Source organism: Equus caballus, chromosome 4, assembly GCF_041296265.1.
Source record: "Equus caballus isolate H_3958 breed thoroughbred chromosome 4, TB-T2T, whole genome shotgun sequence".
Lineage (NCBI taxonomy): Eukaryota > Metazoa > Chordata > Mammalia > Perissodactyla > Equidae > Equus > Equus caballus.
The window spans coordinates 105,375,987-105,396,018 of NC_091687.1; the positions used below are offsets into that span (position 1 = coordinate 105,375,987).

The 20,032-nt window shown below is 43.0% G+C and overlaps 1 long non-coding RNA gene and 1 pseudogene across 3 annotated transcripts; both read right to left on the reverse strand.

Moving 5' to 3' along the window:
• Positions 1–671: 671 nt before the first annotated feature.
• On the reverse strand, positions 672–18,625 carry LOC102149077 (uncharacterized). Of its 3 annotated transcripts, none has more exons than XR_011438023.1 (5): positions 18,416–18,613; positions 16,952–17,086; positions 15,545–15,733; positions 1,616–1,832; positions 672–847 (listed from the first exon to the last, which is right to left on the reverse strand). It is a non-coding gene; the product is annotated as an uncharacterized lncRNA (long non-coding RNA). The 3 variants fall into 3 exon arrangements; XR_002807654.2 differs by lacking the exon at positions 672–847 and adding an exon at positions 3,937–4,189 and having other exon boundaries at positions 1,198–1,832; positions 18,416–18,625; XR_001380662.3 differs by lacking the exon at positions 672–847 and having other exon boundaries at positions 1,198–1,832; positions 18,416–18,617.
• LOC100630564 (ATP synthase subunit ATP5MJ, mitochondrial pseudogene) lies at positions 5,684–6,069 on the reverse strand (annotated as a pseudogene).
• Positions 18,626–20,032: the final 1,407 nt, after the last annotated feature.

A 20,032-nucleotide genomic window follows, 5' to 3' on the forward strand; every position in this document is an offset into this window, starting at 1 on the left:
TTCAAACACCGGGGGGCCTCACAAAATGCACGGCTTGCTAGCAGGTGGCAAGCTTGGTGGAGGCCTCTTTTTTTCCCTTAGTTCTGTCTCCCACTGAGGGCATCTCGTGAGGAAGGACCCAATAAATAGTGGCTGAACCGTGAGTGATTGCTCACATTTGCATTGCGCCTTCCAGTTTACGAAGTGATTTCACTGAATCTTCTCAGGAGAGTTAGGCCGCGCCCTCCCTCCTGAACAGCTCTGGGGGCCTGGAAGCTCCTGGTGGGCCCACTCTTCTCTGAGGAGGAGGAGGAGAAAGTACCAGGAGTGGTGTCCCAACCCCACGACGGAAATAAAGAGACTGAGAAGAAGGAAAGATGCTCTGGGGTCCTCAGGGACCTGGGGCGGAGTCCTTTGACAGAGGAATTAGAGAGTGAGCTAAGCTGAGGATATGTATTGGGTGCCACTGTGGGGCAGGCACTCTCGAAAGGAATTATTTACTCTAATCCTCACAAGAGCCTTATGAAGAGGGTGGTATTCCCATTTCACAGGGGGAAATGGTGGCCTGGAGATATTAACTAACTTGCCCAGGCTCACACAGCTAGGAAGTGACAAGGTGAGCTTCAAGCGCCGTGTCGCCATCTGCAGAGAATAATTTGTTAACGTTTCGTTTGATTACATCACCAAGCTCCTTTTTCCTGTGCTGGTTCCTGTGCATTGTTTATGTGGACCCTCCCAAATGTCAAGGATGAGAGAATTCTGGTAGTGATTTGTTTGGCAACTTCACTGGGTCAGAGTTCAAAGTAAGCACATTAGGGAAGACTTCTCAAAATGTAGTCTGTGGACCGGGGTCCAAAATGTTACCGTTCTGCCGAAAGATAAATACAAAAACCGAGATTAACCACTAAAAACATAAAACAAGGAGTTTCAACCTTAGCACTATTGATATTCTGAGCCTGACAATTCCTTAGTGTCGGAGGCTGTCCTATGCCCTGTAGGATCTTAGCAGCAGCCCTGGCCTCTACCCACGAGATGCCAGGAAACACCACCCTCCACAACTGTGACAACCAAATGTCTCCAGACATTGCCAAATGTCCCCTGGGGGGGGCAAAGTCACGGCTTCCCCACTCCAGCTGAGAACCACTGTTTAAAAGCAATTTGACAGACAGAGGAATTTAATGTCTGTTCGATCTAATAATAAAAATATTGGACCTTGAATTTGATATGTCTTTGTTGTTTTTTAATTTCATTTTTCCAGTAATCCATTTTTATTGATTCTATTCAAGTATCGGTCTGCAAGGCATTGGGGAAATAAAAAGCAAAACAAAGCTGGTCTTTCAGCACCAATGGTTTGGGAGGCCCTGTTGGGGGGGTGAATAAAACAGATACCCAGGTATGAGAAGGCCGCTGGGAGAAAAGTGAAACCATCCCGTCAGGTTCCTGTCCTTTCTTGACCAGTAGTTGTGGTTTGTGGACCTAACAAAGCCTTTTAACATTTTAATTTGTTTTTTTCACATGTGGCTCAGCTTATGGTACAAAATGAAAAAGCCCACTCCAGCGACAAGGCTCCCTTAGGATTACCAGCTTCTCATCGTGCATCCCCTACAAGATTCTCCCAGTGCGCAGACAGACACACCTCCACATGTCCTCTTTCCCTCCCTCCTGTGATGGACTTCTGAGGAGTGGCAGGGCTTATGCCATTTCGGGCAGTGCTGCAGCCGTCATCCGTGTACATGCAAGCAGGGAGCTGTTTTGATAGATGACTCTGCAACTAGATTACTTTCAGGCTCTTTGCAATACTGTTTTCATTGTCGATGTCATCAACTCAGCTCTGTCTATTAATATATCTTCTTCTGATTACAAAAGCAATATATGGTTATTATAAAAATTCAAATATCACAGAAACATGTAACTCTAAATGTAAAAATATCTTATAATCTCACTCTGCCTTGATCCTCACTGAAATCACTATGAAGTTAGAGATTTAGTCTTCCAGAATTGTATAAGTGTGTGTGTGTGTGTGCATGTGTACCTATAAATGTATATTTATTTAAACAAATGGGATCACACTGTATATTCTGTCCTATAAGTATCAACCTTAGATATTAAAGGTTACATACAAAATGCCAGCCAAAGGTTTCTGATATTTAAACAAGAACAATTCAAAAGAATCTATCTGTAAAGCAAAGAATTACTGAGAATACATCTCTCCAGATTTTAGAAATGTGAAAATCCACTGATGTGTGGCCATATGGTAGCACATTTATTTCCTTGAAGTTCACCCAAAAGGATTGTTCTCATGCAGTATTTATTAAAATGTATGTTTTCTGTCTAACATTATTGAACAAAACAAATATTTCCCTGGACCAGCCTAACCATCTTATTAACTGTAAATTGCATTATCTGAAATGCAATCAATATTCTTCTGGTATACAATGCTCCTAACATATAATTCTAAACCGCATTAGCAGACAGAGAAGCCTGCATAAGATTTAACAGGCTTTGTCTTGTCTAGCCATTGTTCAGATTTCTTCATCCAAACCCTGCAGTCTGAACTGAGCATTAATTATCACCGAGAGCAGGGAAAATGTCATTTTAAAAAGCCACCATTGACAATCGTAGGTAAAGAAATAGCACTTTCAGGTTTGATACCCAAACCTAACACTCCTTCAAAGAATACGTTTTGAGCATATTTTCTATTCCAAGCTCTGAGCTGGGTGCTGTGGGTGATACAAAGACAGTTAAAACATAGTCCCTGCCCTGGCGGAGATTTCTTAAGAGATGGTTTCTCTCTTTAAGAACGAATAGACTTTAAAACATTCTACTCTTTGGTGATTTAAGCTCATGTACGGATATCAAGCAAAATTATTTGCTTTCAGGGAAGCATTTTGCCATTTAGGCGCATATTAATATCCCCTTCTCAGTGTAGACATCTCTCACCTAATGCAGAATAGAATTTTTTAAAGTTTCCTTAAAGTGAATTTCCGCTAAATGAATCCTTCCATTATAAATTCAGATAGGCTTTCTGCAAAACAAAACAAAACAAAAAAGACAACAGCACTGCCTTTAAAGGTAAGAAAATTATACTGAAAAAAGTAAGCAGCTACAAATCACATCTACTGAAAATGCACGCTTAACTGTACAGCAGTTAGCAAGTACTCCACGCATTTTCATTATTGAACTAACAAATTAATAATAATAACATTGGCCATATTTTTTCAATTCTCCTCTGTCCGTGAAAGGCTTATCTGCTTACTAAATCTGACTCAGAAAATGCCAACATGACCACCCCTGCAAAAGAAAAGATCTAAACTTATCCAGAAACCCTGATGGCAATTCCGTGTCTCGCGGTTTCGCGCCTGGTCCCCCTGTAGCTACCGCAGTTCCTGGAGCTTTAGGATTTGCTTAAGCTCTACTTTACCCTCAAACCTCCATACATTCCTAGTTGTATCTCTACAGCAATTTTTTATACGTTTGCTTTAATTATGCTTCTAGAATTTGCTTTCATCTTACCAATTTATTAGGTAAAGAGGTGAGTGGGTAGTTGTTTAGTTTCCTGAGACGACAGAATCTAATATCCAAGCCTTAATATGAGCGGCCTGATTTCTAAAAACACACCTGTCTGCTTACCAATCTGGTGAACCTGACCCCACAAACACCACCACTGCTCTCCCAGGGAGGCAGCTCCAAGACATCTGAAAATGTCACTGATGAAGTCCCCGCCAGGGGATTAGAGACCTCGTGGTTGCACACGGTCTGCTAGGAAATCATGCTTGTGTGTACACATACGTTTAGAACTACTAGAAATGCTGAATTTCAGATGAAATTATTACTAACTCTACCTTGCATAACTGAACCTTTCTACTAGTTCTTAAGTTTTCCCACAACAGCGTTTATGCTAGCTCTATTCTTATCTCAGAGCTTCACTGAAAACATAATCTTTATAATTCACCCAACTCTGCTTTTGGTGAGGCCCCTGGGGAGCACGGGTCTATTTGCTTTCTGATTCAAGTTGGTGTCTGTCTGCCTGTGTTTCTCTCTCTTTCTCTCTTCCACCTCTTCTCCCTCCTTCCCCTCTATCGACGTAGTCTTTTTTTCCTGCTTCGAGCTCCAGATGGTAGTGATAGACTAGCATTTCTCTAGCTTTCTCTGTCTTTTTTTCTGCAAATTTTATAGCCAAAAGCCAGTGTCCAGCAGGTACATCAGACGCCTGTGGGAGAAAAAAATCCTGAGTTCCACTAGCCACTAAAAGAAGAAAATCACTTAAACTATTGCCATATAATTTGCTATAATATCCAAATTCACAGGCTTTAGGCTGCAAGGCTTCCCTTAGCAAGGGACATCCGTAGAAATCCTGATATTCAACTGACATCATCATTGCACCTTAATCTTGACCTCACATACTCACACTCGGTACACACACACACAGACACACTGACACAAACATACACACTCACACACATACACATATACACACAAACACACTCGCACACACACATTCACTCAACTTATGAGGTTTCAAGCATATAGAACTTCAAATGACATCAGCCATGGTGACTATAATTTTATGGGCTGGCAAAACCCAAAAATGAAGACTCTAAAGTGTTTTAACAGTAGCCCACAGGTCAGCACTACAATTTCCTGCTGGGATGTCACTCCACTGGTAAATTTCTTGGGATGACTCTCTCCTCTGTAATTGTCCAGGATTGGTCCCCAGCAGGTACTAGCTCCTCCCTCCAGAACTTTCCTGGTGTACACAATACTATCACTTACCAAAATCTACATATGATATATTTTACTTTTATTATTATTCCTATTTTTTAATCATCTAATTTTTGTATTATACTTTTAATTGCGGTGACATTGGTTTATAACACTATATACATTTCAGGTGTACATCACGATATTTCGATTTCTGTGTAGATCACATCACGTTCACCACCCAAAGACTAATTGTCATCTACGACAATACACATGTGCCTACTCACCCCTTTCATGTTCCTCCCTCCCCCCTTCCCCTCTGGTAACCACCAATCCAATCTCTGTCTCTATGTGTTTGTTTGTTGTTGTTTTTATCTTCTACTTACGACTAAGATCATACGGTATTTATACTTTCTCCCTCTGACTTATTTCGTTTAGCATAATACCCTCAAGGTCCAGCCATATTGTCACAAATGGCAAGATTTCATCTTTTTATGGCTGAGTAGTATTCCATTTTGCATATATACCACATCTTCTTTATCCATTTGTCCCTCAGTGGGCACCTAGGTGGCTTCCAAGTCTTGGCTATTGTGAATAATGCTACAATGCATATAGGGGTGCATATATCTTTAGGCATTCATGTTTTCATGTTCTTTGCATAAATACCCAGCAGTGGAATAGCTGGATCATATGGTAGTTCTACTCTTAATTTTTTAAGGATTCTCCATACTGTTTTCCATAGTGGCTGCACCAGTTTGCACTCCCACCAGCAGTGGGTGACAGTTCCCTTTTCTCCACATCCTCTCCAACACCTGTTATTTCTCGTCTTGTTAATTATAGCCATTCTGACAGGAGAGAGGTGATATCTCATTGTAGTTTTGATTTGCATTTCCCTAATAATTAGTGATGTTGAACATCTTTTCATGGGCCTGTTGGCCATCTGTTTATCTTCTCTGGAAAAATGTCTGTTTCAGATCCTTTGCCCATTTTTTTTTTTTTTTTTTTTTTTTGCATCTCATAGGTACATTTATTCAGGCCATGAGGAAACGGCACTCCTATAAGTGTACAGCGATGTTCCATGTGTTCATCTAACATAGCTTGTTGAAATTTACAGCCAGATTGACATTCCATCTGATGCGCACTCCAAGTAAAGCTGATTAATGATGACCACGTGCAGGCACAGGACTCGAAGCTTTCAAAGCTTTACTTCTTTTGTCAGCACTCCTGATTTGATAAACAATGAAGCCCATCAACCCCATTCCTGCCCAAATCTCCTGGTAAACTTGGGTATAGTAGGGCTTCATGGGGACCCAAACATTTTTGATAAGGCTTTGAAGCATCTCGGCGCAGGACCAACGGCTCAGGCCACCACTTTTGCCCATTTTTTAATTGGGTTAGTTCTTTCGTTGTTGAGATGTAAGAGTTCTTTATATATTTTGGATATTAACCCCTTGTCAGATATATGGTTTGCAAATATCTTCTCCCAATTGTTAGGTTGTCTTTTCATTTTGTTGATGGTTTCCTTTGCTGTGCAGAAGCTTTTTAGTTTGATGTAGTCCCATTTGTTTATCTTTTCTATTGTTTCCCTTGCCCAGTCAGACATGGTACTTGACAATATGCTGCTAAGACTGATGTCAAAGAGTGTACTGCCTATGTTTTCTCCTAGAAATTTTATTATTTGAGGTCTTATATTCAAGTCTTTAATCAGTTTTGAGTTAATTTTTGTATATGGTGTAAGAGAATGGTCTACTTTCATTCTTTTGCATGTGGCTGTCCAGTTTTCCTAACACCATTTACTGAAGAGAATTTCCTTTTTCCATTGTGTGTTCTGGCTCCATTGTCAAAAATTAGCTGTCCACAGATGTGTGCATTTATTTCTGGGCTCTTGATTCTGTTCCATCGATCTGTGTGTCTGTTTTGGGCCAGTACCATGCTGTTTTGATTACTGTAGCTTTGCAGTATATTTTGAAATCAAGGAGTGTGATACCTCCAGCATTGTTCTTTTTCTTCAGGATTTCTTTGGCTATTCGGGGTCTTTTGTTGTTCCATATAAATTTTAGGATTCTTTCTTCTATTTCTGAAAAATGTCATTGGAACTTTGATAAGGACTGCATTGAATGTGTAGGAAGTATGGACATTTTAACTATGCTAATTCTTCCAATCCAAGAGCACAGAATATCTTTCCATTTCTTTGTGTCTTCTTCAGTTTCTTTTAACAATGTTTTATAGTTTTCAATGTACAGATCTTTCATCTCTTTGGTTAAATTTATTCCTAGGTATTTTATTCTTTTTGTTGCAATTGTAAATGGTATTGTTCTCATAATTTCTCTTTCTGCCACTTCATTGTTACATGTGATGTTTTTTAAAGGGAAGGGGGATAGGAAGTGGAACATTATAAGTCAAGTTTGGTGGGAAGAGAAAATGAGAACTCCAGTACCAGCTTTGGTATGTTGTTTTGGGTTGAACTGTGTCCCCAAAAAAGATATGTTGAAGTCCTAACCCGCGATACCTCAGAATGTGGCCTTATTTGGAAATAGGGTCTTTGCAGATGTCATCAGTTAAGATGAGGTCATACTGAAGTAGGGTGGGCCCTTAATCCAAAATGACTGGTGTCCTTACAAGAAGAGGGGAGACAGCCATGTGAAGACAGACACTCAAGAACTCCACATGCTGATGGAGGCAGAGACTGAAGAAGGCAGAGATGGAAGGATGCAGCTGCCAGCCAAGGAATGCCAGGGTCGCCAGCAACACCAGAAGCTGGAAGGGGCAAGGACGGTAGGACGGATCCTACCCAGAATCTCAGAGAGAACACGGCCCTGCTGATACCTTGATTTTGGACTTCTAGCCCCCAGAAAGGTTAGACCATCAATTTCTGTTGTTTTAAGCCCCTCGGTTTGTGGTACTTTGTTACAGCAGTCCTAGGAGACATTTTTGCCTTTATCTTCCTTTAATTCTTTCAAATCACACATTTAATTTGTGAATATAGTCTCAATTTAAGTGATTCAAATGATCCTAGAGAATAAATACCAAAGAGGTGAAAGTCCCCTCCCTCCGCCCCCTTCCCACCCTCCTCCTCAGAGGGAACCATGTTCACAGCATTCCTGCCCTGCTGATTGGCTTCCTATGCATTTCCACCCATGGACATGTGCATAAGCACACAGAGTTGTTGTTTCTTTTTTTTTTTTTTTGAGGAAGATTAGCCCTGAGCTAACTACTGCCAATCCTCCTCTTTTTGCTGAGGAAGACTGGCCCTGAGCTAACATCCATGCCCATCTTCCTCTACTTTATATGTGGGATGCCTCCCACAGCATAGCTTGCCAAGCGGTGCCACGTCCTCACCCGGGATCCTAACTGGCAAACCCCGGGCCGCTGAGAAGCAGAACGTGCAAACTTAACCACTGCGCCACCGAGCTGACCCCACACAGAGTTTTTGTGTTTTTTTTTTTGAGGTCTGCCTCATGTATTCTTTTTTTTTTTTTATTAAGATTGTGATAGATTACAACCTTGTGAGATTTCAGTTGTACATTATTGTTAGTAATGTTGTGGGTACACCACCTCACCCTTTGTGCCCTCCCCCCACCCCCTGGTAACCACCGATCGGTTCTCCATGTCTATATGTTAACTTCCACCTATAACCCACACAAAGTATTTTTAAAAAAATAAATGTCATTCCTTTTCTAACCCTAAACCTCCATAAGCCCATAGGCCTTCCTTCTCCTCTTAGACATGGCCTAGATATACAATCTGAACTTTTTTGCAATGTAAGATCTTCACATTGTGCTCTCAGAGTTTTGCACTTTTAGGATTCAAGTTGAGGGTTCCATGGAAACTATTTGCAAATGCCTTTTAAAAGCAATTTTTATGTAAGATTAGGACACTTTAATTCCACAATTATATGCAATCTAATACAGGTCCTGTGACAAATGAAAATGGATGTTGCAGAGAAAAAGGGTAAGCTGTTCCTCTAAGGCTAACAGCAATCAAAGTCCGGATTTACTCTGAGAGGGAAGTCCAACATGCTCGCGAACGATGTTTACATAAATCGTCTCTATCGTGTCCACAAGTTCAGCGATTAGAGTTCAAAGTTTCCATACTGAATGTAGACTTTATGAAGATTCTGCAAGCTACTGAACGTGTCATGAGAATCAGTCCCTTCTGCGCTTCAGCTTACCTTGCCTCTCTTGCGTGTCTCTGGCCTTACAAGCCCGGGGTCCTTGTTAAAGCCTCTTTCCTTTGCCCTCTGCACACAGCCCGTCACCAATGCACTTGCTGCCTTGGACCTTCTCCCCTTCCTCAGAGGCAGCCGCGGAGCCTTCAAGACCTCTCCCTGGATGGTATCAGCGTCTCCTGACCAGACCCTTTGGCTCGGACTCACTCCTGCTCTAAGCTCTCTGGCACCCTGGTGCCCTTGAAAACTTCCGGGTGCAAATCTTCTTTGTTTTGCCATATGAGACGAAGTAGGCTAGGCAGTTTTCCGGGGTAAAGATTTGAGGTACCATCCTCTCATAAGAAAAGTGTGGCCTTGCCTTCAGGAGCTCTGTGGGCCACCTCCTCATGGGCTGGCTGACTCTCCATCAGTGAGTCCCTGGGAATGGTATATAATGAGAACCAGGATACTTACGAGGGAGGAGGGGTAAGATCCATAATTTTCTACTGTATTCTTAAGGGCATGCTTGATTCCACAAAATAAGCATAAGAACCACTGACTTTAAATATTAGAATCTCTTCTGAATTTCAACGCTGGCCAGAGGTGAGATTTCAGTTGGCTGTTCATTCATTCACTCATTCATTCATTCATTCAAATGAAGGCGCCAGGGCCACGAACTGTCCTCCAGGGTGAATCCTTCATCAGGGTAGATCACAAGACGAGAATACTCCTGCACAGCCGAGGCTTCTTGCAGAAAAGCCTTGGTTGAACTATGGTTCAGGGTTATAACCGTGGCTTTTTATCGTCAGGTTGTTTTCAGGACCTCATCGCTGAGAGAAGCCAAGGTGACTCATACAGGTTTTTGGGAGAATGAGGCAGCACCTGCCTGTGAAACTGTTGGAGAATCACCGAGTTTTCCGAGGTCACAGACAGTTGGCAACATATTACCTTTCTCCAAACACCAGCTCCTCCTCCTGACCTCCTGGAGTGGTCAAATGGTCGCCCCCAAAAGACATCTCCACTCACAACCTGTGAACGTGACCTTATTTGGAAAAAGGGTGTTTAGAGACGTAATTAAGAATCTCGAGATGAGATCTTCCAGGATTAGGATGAGCCCCAAATCCAGTGACAAATATGCTTTTAAGAGAGGAGAGGCAACGCAAGGATGGAGACATAGATTAAAGAGACGCGACTACAAGCCAAGGAACGCCAAGAGTTGCTGGCAACCACCAGAAGCCAGGAGAAGCCACCAGGAACTGGAAGAGAGCTGGGAAACATATCCCCTCAGAGCCTCCAGAAGGAATCAACCCTGCAAACACCTCAATTTCAGACTTCGAGCCTCCAAAGCTGGGAGAGAATACATTTCTGTTTTCATAAGCCACCCAGTTTGGGGTAATTTGTCATGGCAGTCCCAAGCAAACAAATACACCTCCTTGTTTCTGTGGATGTGACCTTACTCTCCTTGCTTCCACTTTGTCCCTCTTCCGTGTTTTGTCAACATAACAGCCGGAGTCAGAAGTCGTTCTTCTGCTGAAAGCCCCCGTGGCTTTCCTCCTCCTGATACTCTACCATCACCCCCTCCTCCTCAGCAGGGCAAGCTCCTACCTCCGGGTAACCAGAGAGTTCCTTTCCTCAGCCTCTCAGTTCCTTATGGAAAACATCCCCTCTCTGAGATCTGCCCTGACCTCCGTGTTTAATACTACACCTGCCACACTCCCTAGCTGCCTCAGTACTCAATTTTTCCCCATAAAACATACCACCATCTAACACGGTATGTCTCATAGTTATTTATTTTGCTTTTTTATCTGTCTCTTTCCCTTGCCCCCCTGCCAATTAGACTGTAAGTTCCATGAGGGTAGTCAGTACTCAATACATTTCTGTTGAATGAATGAATGGATGAAATAAATGAGTGATGTATTCTCCCATCCTCCAGCGGAACTCTCTATATCACCTTTAACTCCTCTATCTCAACTCTCACTCTCCACGTCTAAATTCATCCGGACTTACTCACTCCTCATTTCTGATTGCCTCTGATCCATCCCTTCCTCCTTTTGGTCATGGCTACCACCACCATTTTGCCCAGTGACCCCTGAATTAGCTTCCTAAATAGTCTCCCTGCCTTGGCTCTTCCCTCAGTACATCCTAAATTGTCACTGTCATGTTAATGTTCCCAAAAACATCACTTTGACAACGTCTCTCCCCAACCGAAGAAAAGGGAAAAAAACCACAAAGGTTTTGAAAGATGAGATCATGAGTGATGTTTATCTTCCTCTTCATACTTTTCCATTTTTTCTGATTTTTCGTCATTAAAGATAAACTCTCTTTCTTATAACAAGTTATTGAAGATGAAACACCCAAATGGTTCCTTCTTGCCTACATGAATGCCCTCCACAGTGTGGTCCCCACTGCCTGGATGTCCTCAGTTCCTCTCTCCTCACCTCTGAACCGTCTTCATCCCTCTATGCGCAGACGAGGCTGAACTCTGACCTGAACTTCAGTGAGAGAGTCTCCCCGGATCCTGTGAAAGGAAGCCAGATGCACCAAGGAAATTCCAAGGCATGAGGGACCACAGACGCAGTCAGACGGAAGACGTATGTCAGAGTGGCAAATGTGACCAAGCCAGGATCCCCAACGGCAAACACGAGGTCTCAGTCCCATTCCTTGCTCCAGCCTCCTGAAATTCCTTGTCCGCACTCTGGTATACTTCATTTGAATTTGGAATGTTGCCCTGATTTTTCTCATTGCTTACTTTTTTAATACTTGCATGGTCATTGTGCGTCACTGCTCAATAAACTATAAGAAATCTAAAAACACAAGTCCTCTTCTGATGATAAATGAAACTGATTTTTTAGAGCCATTTGGATTCACCAGAAACTACTGCCTTTTAACACGTGTCTGAACTCTTACCAAATTATCTTTAGGGCTTTGGGCTAGAAAGCAAATTGCATTATGTTCTTCTAAAAGTACATCCTTCCAGAATTATCTGTAATCCCTTCAGAGCAATCTTTGCAAGTCACTACTGGAATACATAATGTTATCAATTGTATTAGGTCGTAGAGTCACAGGGCTGGAAGAGAGCGAGAGAAGTGACAGATCATAGATCTGACAGATCCCAACTGTCTTCAAAACCACATCTTAGCTAAGCCAGAAAATAAAGGACCAAATGTGTTTGTTCCAAAACTACTTCCTGCTCCCACCTGCCCAAGTTGTAAAAATATTTTCACATAGAATGACACCAAATCCATAAACATTTAAATTTAAAAAGGGGATTAGGGAAGAACTTTCCAGTGCTGGGATCCGAGATTTTCCCCTTACTGTGCACATCCGTAGGAATCACGTGTAAAAACTCTGAAGCCAGCCCCACCCTTTCTGCTCCTCTTGTCACTAGGTTATCAGACAGGGTTAGCCACCGGGAGCCAAATCTAGTCAACTGAGTTGACCCCCACCCAAGTGCCCATGACAGAAGCAACCAGAAAGAAGAGACAGACTTTGTGCACTTATATCAAAACAATGGCTTCTTATCACCAAGGCCAGACTCATTCCAACTTGAGCAAACGCTAAGAAGCAATTTTTTAACAGGGTGAAAGCAAGTCAGGCCCTATCCTAAAATGAAATGTACGTCAGGAGTCCCAGTCTCACCTTTGTTGCCACCACTCTCCCCACCCTCCATGCTTGCTTTTCCACCTCTCTCCTTGGACGGTCAGACCTCAATGAACCTCCCACCACCCCTCAGTCAGAGCAGTGGGAGAGATGCTTTCCAGGTCCATTCACTCAGCACATGTTTTTGAGCACCTCACTGCACTGGGCACTTCACAAGGATATTCTCTTCTCTGATCTTCACTGCGTGACTCTGATATGGGCACTATGATGAGCCTCATTCAGCCGACAAAGGAACTGAGGCACAGAGAAGTTCAGTATCTTGCCCAAGGTCCCAAAGCTAGTAAGGAGTAGGTGAAGCCAAGACTTGAACCCAGGAAGTCCAACTTCAGTGGCCATGCTCTTAGCTTGCTTCATTCAGCCCCTCAGAGGCCTAGGCCTCCTCGTTGCTGATGGCAGCAGTGCTAATGTCAGGAAGAGGGAGAAGGGGCTGTAAGGAGAGGACCTGACCTAGCCTGGGGGTCGAGAACAGCTTCTCCAAAGGCGAGACATTGAAATTAAGGCCAGTAGATAGGAGAGTCAGCCTTAGAAAGAGGTAGGGAGGAACGTTTCAACCCAGGAAATGCATTCATTCATTCATCCAGGTTATGATGCCAAACTGCCAGTGAATGCTGCTTTCTCAGAGGCTTTGGCATCTTCAGCCTATTCCCCGGGCAGGAAGCAGAGATTGCTATTCATGCACCCATTAACCCTATAAATACGTATATATTTTTATTGAGGTCATAATAGTTTATAACATTGTGAAATTTCAGTTGTGCATTATTATTTGTCAGTCACCATATATGTGCCCCTTATGCCCACCTCCCAAACCCCTTCCCCTCTGGTGACTATTAATCTGTTCTCTTTGTCCACGTGTTAGTTTATGTTCCACATATGAGTGAAATCATGTGGTGTTTGTCTTTCTCTGTCCGGCTTATTTCGCTTAACATAATCCCTTCAAGGTCCATCCATGTTGCGCAAATGGGACAATTTTGTCTTTTTTATGGCTGAGTAGTATTCCATTGTATATATATATCACATCTCCTTTATCCAATCATCAGTCAGCGGGCACTTGGGTTGCTTCCACATCTTGGCTATTGTGAATAATGCTTCAATGAACATAGGGGTGCATAAGTCTCTTTGAATTGTTGATTTCAAATTCTTTGGATAGATAGCCAGCAGTGGGATGGCTGGGTCATATGGTATTTCTATTTTTAATTTTTTGAGGAATCTCCATACTGTTTTCCAGAGTGGCTGCACCAGTTTGCATTCCCACCTGCGGTTTATGAGGGTTCCCTTTTCTCCACATCCTTGCCAACATTTGATGTTTTTTGTCTTGTTAATTATAGCCATTCTAACAGGTGTAAGGTGATATCTCATTATAATTTTTTTTTTAAAGATTGGCACCTGAGCTAACAATTGTTGCCAATCTTCTTTCTTTTTTTTCCTGCTTTTTCTCCCCAAATTCCCCCAGTACACAGCTGTATATTATTTAGTTGTGGGTCCTTCTAGTTGTGGGATGTGGGACGCCACCTCAGCATGGCCTGATGAGCAGTGCCATGTCTGCACCCAGGATCCGAACCAGTGAAACCCTGGGCCACCAAAGAGGAGCGCATGGACTTAACCACTCAGCCACGGGGCCGGCCCCCTTATTGTAGTTTTGATTTGCATTTCCCTAATGATTAGTGATGTTGAACATCTTTTCATGTGCCTGTTGGCCATCAGTATATCTTCTCTAGAAAAACGTCTGTTCAGATCCTCTGCCCATGTTTTGATCGTAACCCTATAAATACTTATTGACCCCTTTGCTATGCATCGTTAACCTGGGGAATCAAGAGCTGCTGGAGGTTGTTTGGCAGGTGGATGCGAACTCTTCCTTTTCTTCCTGAGATCTTCACACGAAGGTCACCCGGCAGGTGAGGCCCACTCTGGGTGAAGGTCCTTCCCTTGATTTATTGGTAACTAATACCCTCTCCAAAGAAAGAGGCCAAGTGCTCCTGACTCTTGGCTCCCACAGAGTGCAGAGCAATGGGTGAGCTGTCATCTAAGCCACTCTGTATGGCTGAGTTCTGGGGAGGAAGCTAACCCAGGGGACAGATGGAAGGGATGGCTCAGCCAAGCAGCCCGCCCTCTGGCTCCCTGTGACCGCCCAGGGTTTGATTTACAGAGTTAAAAATCAGACCATATGGGAGGCTCCGTGATCTCGTATTCTGTGCTATTCCAGGTAGCGGTTATATGGGTGTGCTCACTATGTAAAAATGCATCAATGGTGTATCTTCTATATCTTTCATATACTTGAATTTAAAAGTTTATTTAAAATATCAGGCAATGCAGTTTACTTTCTGGTTATCAGCATTATGGGAAAAGATCGTATTTGAACTGAAAAGGACTTCTGAGAGCAGCTAGTCTGACATTTACCAAAGTGTGTTCCATGGAACCTTGGCCCCAAGAGATGTTCTGCCAAGAAGAAGTGGATTATGGGTCAAGTAAAGTTGAAAATGCTGCATACTATTTATTTTAGGGATTTACAATATCAGCTTCAAAACTGAGCTCATCGGTCTCAACACATCCCTGTCACCACCATCTCATCAATATTCTCCAGGTCAACATCACTTGCTCCATATTCCAGGAATGGGTCCCAGGATCCACCCAACGGCACGAGCTGGAAACCTGGGAGCTGTCTCTGACCCCTCTCTTTCCCTTACTTCTTGCAGTTACATCTCCAAATTTGTTCTCACATCTGTCTGCTTTTGCCCCATTTTCACTGCCATCACCAGCATCTCTCTTCTAAAACACTGGAGGCCTCCTAACAGTTCTGCCTCCATCAACCTGTTCTCTAACAAAGCAGCCGGAAGGATCTCTGCACCACGGAAACATCAAACCCCTGGTTAAAACCTTCAACAGGTTTTCGTCTCCCTTAGGATAAAGTCCAAAATCTCCGCAAAGGCTTCTAAGTTCCATAATGATCCGGCTTCAGGCTGGACTTTCACCAGTTTCCTTGACCTTCCACACCCTCTCCCTCAGCGGCAGTTGCTCTTTTCTCTGCCACCCCCACCCTCAACCTGGGCAGCTCCTACTCACCCATCAGCTCTCGGCCTCCGGAGGGCTCCCCACGCCGTGGCCCCTGAGCCCCCGCACAGCTGGCTGGAAACTGGCCTCTGCCTGTCAGCGTGTGTCTTCCACGCAGGATGAACTCTGATGGGCAGAGACTGTGTCTTGGGAGCTCCACCTGTCGTGATGCCTGGCTCAGGAGGCATTCCAGAGATGCTTCTGAATAAATGAGAATATTAAAGGTAAAATAAATACAAAACCCTTGTACACTTTACAGAACTCAGAACTTCCCAAACAAAATTGTCCACAGAATTCTTTTCCCACTCAGCCCACCAAACTCGTACTCCTCAGAGTCCTCAGGGGAAAAGTGGATCCAGCTCAGGTCTCTCATTTTACAGACGATTCTGAGGCCCCTCGACGTGAAAAGAACGACCCAAAGTCATTGAGCACGTTAGTTCTCGAAAGAGCGCAGTTTGTTCTCAGAAAATAACCTACGGCATAGTAAAATTTAACTAATTTGAACACTACCTGGAGCTGTTTTAAAGCTAAGAAATACCACAGAAATTCGAAATTCTAATTAAGGGAAGAGGGAAGCCAAGCAAAGAAGAGGAGAAGCTGGTTTCTCATTCACACTGAAATAAAATTGATTTATTAAGGAGCTAGAAGAAAAGTAAGAGTGAAACTGAGAAGAAAGTGTAGGTGAATATTTAACTGAATCCCCACTGGGAAGAACTTTAAACGGGAAAGCAATGGGAGAAACCATGCGGGAAAAGATGTGACGAGTGACAATCAGCCAGAGTCATCTCACTCCCGTGTGTGGCCCACCTGACCCACACAGTGCCCGCTTCTCTAGCCCTGTAAACAGAGCTGCTGATGCTCAACCAGATGGCTGACAAAGAGAAGGAGGTATTGTTAGCATAAGTGCAGGAAAATAGAGAAGCTTTGGGTAACGTGAAAGGAAAACAGGACTCAGATGCAATGTTCACTGATTATTAAAATTAAAACTCTGGACAAGCTAACTCGATGGTCGTTAGTTAATGAATTCAAATGAACCTTTATGGAGCGTGCATGACATGTGCCAGGATTCAGATTACGTGCCTTTGACCCCTGCAGGAATGTCTCTGAAGGAGAGAAAGGGGCCCGGGGTAAGGAGCAGCATTTTGGTGTATTAGCATCTAGCGTTTTAAGCTCAGAGAAGGTACCCGCTGCACCTGTTACAGGATGTGGCCCCGGAGGAGTTGTTTACTCTCTGATTTATCTACCTGATGAAATTGTTTTGAGGTGAAGTGAATGGTTCAGCTCCTAGCATAGCTCTTGGCAGGGAGGTAAGTCTTAATAACACCTTAAAGTGAGCCAACTTAACTTAGGTACTGCAGACCTAGGACTAAGACCTAGTCCCAGCAGATCTATGGGCTAAACTCCTCTCCCCCCACATACCCCTTTAACCTCTTTGATCAGCACTTGTTCCAATATTCCGTATTATTTCCTTTAGGTCAGCAGAGGAGGAAAAAAGCCTTTCTTCTACCCTCTCACGTTCAGTGTCCAGGGGCCTGTGAATTAAGCCTTCTCACTCTAGGAAGAAAACAAAGCACAGTTTATTTACATGTGTAGTGCTCACACCTGTGGGAGTGCTCTAGGATGAGTAACTCAAAGGGGTAGTTAGAATTTGGAGCTCACATACCTAACTCAGCAGAGAGGGCATTTATGAGTAGACCCACCCGAAAGAGGGAATTTATGGCCAACTTATTTCCCAGAAGTTGCTGCTTTTAGTCAGATAAGGGAAACTTCGAGAAGGCTTCTTTCTTCATCTGTTGATTCTCAATCACTTCAAGGTCAAAATAATTTTATACCAAAGTGGCATATTTGAGGGTGGCATATCCTGATTCCCTTCAGGCCCAATGCATATTACAAACGGGGGAAAAAGCTGATGCGTTCAACCAATTTCTAAAGATAAAGTTACCAGTAATGCAGTAAAAATGAGATAATATAAAGAAACATGTAAACTATTATACAAACTACAATGCTTACTTTTACATAAACTGCCACCTTAGTCAAAAGACAAAACTCCCAAATTTATAAGGATGTCACCAGAGCAATTATTCACCTTTGGAATACAATGTTTGACAACATTCCTAATATCTTTCTTAATCTGCTGCCTTTTCTAGATTACATGTATTTTAAAAAATCACTGAGTCAGCGAGCTTAGACTTCAGCAATCTCTAAGTTTTTCGTACCACCATTTTCCCAAGGGCAATTTTAAAATATCTTAATATCTTAAATTTGAGGTTTTCTTCATTTTTGTGAAATTCTCAACCCAGCTTCAATATTCCCAATTTACAAAGTTTTTCTCACTCATCACAATAGGTAATTAGAAAGTCAGCTCAAGTCTTTTTCTGAACAATTTCCTGGTTTTGACTTTACAGGAAGAGAACAGTAAGTTTCTAGGAAAACCCTATGAAGTGTGTTGAATAAGAGCTTTATTTTGACTAAGCGCAGGAAATCTATCAACATTTCTGGGGCGTAATTCATATCTGACAAATAAAACAGAGGCCCAGCCCCACGTCCTTAGCCGAAACCCTCTCTCTTAAGGAAAGCAACTTCATGTTTTCCTTGGCAATGTTTTCTATGTGCAAAAGACTTCGTGGGCAATCTCCTCTCAATTTGTCCTTAGCTTGCACTATAAATATTTAAAGTTTCCAAAGGTCACCAGTGGTTTGCGTTTTCCCAGTCAGTTCTTGAATAGGAATACCCCGGCCCCATGGTGGGTTGAGAAAAGATGAGTAAGTGATGGAGGATTTAAACTGCTGAAGAACTCCCAGAATAGGGTTTTTAGGCCACACGGGGGTTCCTGGGTAGCATCTATAATCACCCGAGGGAAAGAGGGGGTCTGGCTGGAGGCACCTGTTTGACTCCTGCCGACTCACTCTTAATCCCTAACCGGTAGAGACCCGTGTGCAGCAGACATCGGGATTTCCGGGGAAGGGGCTCCAAACGATGAAAAGATGAAAGGCGGGGCCTGCCAGTCCCGGGAAGGGGACCGGCGGGCGGGCGCCCCTCCCTCCCCGCCCGGCTTCCGCGCGCTCCGCGTGCGCACAGTCCAGACGCGGCCACGCGCTCCTGCAACGGACACGAAACCGGACAGCCGGCCGAGCAGCCCGGCTCGAGGCAAGCGCGTGACTCGGTTTCCTCATTTTTCAGCGCGGCCCGGCCCAGTGGAGCAGGGCGCGGACTCGCAGCCCGGCCGTCCGCACCCTGCCCAACCCGCCGCGCTCCGAGCCCTCGTGGCTGCCAACCACCCGCCGGGTTTACTTTCATATTTGGCTAGGCGCTACCCACAATGCATTTGTAAAAATGAAATGCAAAAAAGGTTATGATTTACATAATTCTTACAAACTCTACTTTTAAAAGAGCGATTTGTTTACATTGTATTTAATCCTGGAGTTTTACACATCTTAATTTTCACCGTCGTGACATAGGCCGCGGAAAGTCTCCTTACTTAGAAAAGAGGCTGCATGGGAACTATAAATAATCAGAGACACACGCTCATTTATAGTTGGTCCGAAGGTTGTGGGTTATTGTTAAACTGATTAACATTGTCTCCCCCCACAACCGTGTTTGACTGGCTGCGTGTTTTGCCTTCGTCAAGGACGGTGGTTGACAGTGTTCACATAAATTAATCAAAATGCACAGGAAAGTGATTTTAGCGTATGATTCGAGTAGGTAACGGCTTTCAAAATAGAGTAGTTCGTTATGGCTTTTTATAGCAAAATTAACTTTCCAGCGCTATTTATGCGTTAACCTTCAACATGCATAGAAAAAATACAGAAAGAATAACTTTGTTTTAATTAACTTTAAACTTATTAAAGCATGTATTTGGCTTTTAGAAATCTTATAATTAAGATTGTTAACTCGTGGTTAAACGGCGATGCATTTCTCATGATAAATGAGAAGGAAGGAGGGAAAACCCGATTGAAGAACTTTCCTTTCAAAGAGACATAGCACAGTCTCGTGTGTCTTATGTGTATTATAAATACAAATACATCTTTATAGACAGATAGAAAAAGTATATCAAATTACTAACAGTGTTTACATAACTCGGGAGAGGGATTTCAGACAAGGGCATTTAAAGAAATTTTCAAAATAAAAAAAAGATAAAGTTTGTTGCTATAAATTTAATAATTTTGTAGGTCTCTGTGAATGAGTAGATAATGTACATTTTTTTTTGCATTGGCTTCTTTATTTGTTTCATATATGAAGTACATAGGTTCACAGACCCCAATCGATATCCAATTTAAAACCAGGAAGGAAAGGAGGTTGTAAGTCAGTTTCCACTCTGTGGCAAGGCTTCCTGACTCCCCATTCATCCATCCTTTCTGTCTGCAGTTGTCAGACACCGGCTGTCATCAGATTGGTTCAAGTGCTGTAATCCTTTAGAGTTTACACTAAGATTCAATCAACAGGTTCCGACACACTGGCTTTCTTCATTAACAAATAAACTCGACTGCTTTGTTGAGAAAT